Source organism: Pteropus alecto, unplaced genomic scaffold, assembly GCF_000325575.1.
Source record: "Pteropus alecto unplaced genomic scaffold, ASM32557v1 scaffold45, whole genome shotgun sequence".
NCBI lineage: Eukaryota > Metazoa > Chordata > Mammalia > Chiroptera > Pteropodidae > Pteropus > Pteropus alecto.
Window position 1 is genome coordinate 39,786,584 of NW_006442491.1, and position 1,087 is coordinate 39,787,670.

The 1,087-nt window shown below is 59.4% G+C and overlaps 1 protein-coding gene across 1 annotated transcript in view; it reads right to left on the reverse strand.

The window, feature by feature from the left end:
• LAMA5 (laminin subunit alpha 5) overlaps nt 1-1,087 on the reverse strand; it is a 60,044-nt gene that overhangs the window by 30,839 nt on the left and 28,118 nt on the right. The window lies entirely within an intron of this gene.

Here is a 1,087-nt window from a genome sequence, read left to right on the forward strand (position 1 = left end):
AGAGGGCCAGAATCCGCCAACACAGTGAATGGTGGGACTAGACCCCAAGCCCGTCGCGGAGCTGTCGGGTCAAAACTGTAAGACAAGAACATTCGAAGATTACACCCGAAGGAATCTAGACATGAAAATGCAAGACAATGAAAAACAAAGAATCCACCCGGGCTTCCACGAATGACTGGATTTAAGGCTCAGTGGGTGGGCTGCATGGCAGGTCGATGCAGCTGAGGAGAGGCTCTGTGAAGGGGAGGACAGAGGTGAGGAGTCCAGATGTCCCGAGACAGGAGGCCACAACCGAGATTCCGGAAGGAAAGAGGCAGAACTGGGGAGAGCGGCAGGCAGAGAGCTCACAGCCCGGAAGGGTCTTGAACGAGTGAAGACACGTTCTCAGATTCAGAAACCGTGAGGGAGTCCGCAGGGCGCTGAGGGACGGTCACAGAAACACGCAGAAGGGGCAGGGGGCGACGCGGGAGTGACAGCGGACTCTCCCGAGCATCTCGAGACACCGAGAGACAGTGAAGTGACATCTCTGGAGTGCTAGGGTGGCCTCCCCCCAAACATCGTGCAGTCGGCTGGAGTCTCACCGAGGGAGGGAGAAGCAGCCATCTGCAGTGACTCACAGACTCGTGGAAAGAACAACTCAAGGGTGCAGCTCGGGAAAGCGTGTCCCCAGGACCGCAGTGAGGTCCCGGGAAGGAGCGGGGACAGGCCAGCGGGAAGCCGGGGGCGGCGCTGAGGCAGCTGCTGCTGGCTGCCCGGGTCAGAGCCCTCAGGCCCGGTGTCAAGCTGCACCTGGTTAGGTCGACTGTGCCTGATAAGCAGGGGCTGAATGGTGTGTCTCCCCCAAATTCACATGTGGATGTGCAGCTTGTGGGAGGCCACCAGGGAATTAGTGTCCTTGTAAAGGAACCCCAGAGAGCGACTCTGCCCCTCCCAGAAGCCCGTCATGTGGGGGCGCAGAGAAGACGCCCCCACCAGCCTCCAGGACTGTGAGAAGCCAGCTGTTGTGCTTAAGCCTGTCTGTGGCATTTTGTCACGGCAGCCAGAGTGAGCTGAGGCACACACGTGACCCCCAAGTCACGGGGAGAGT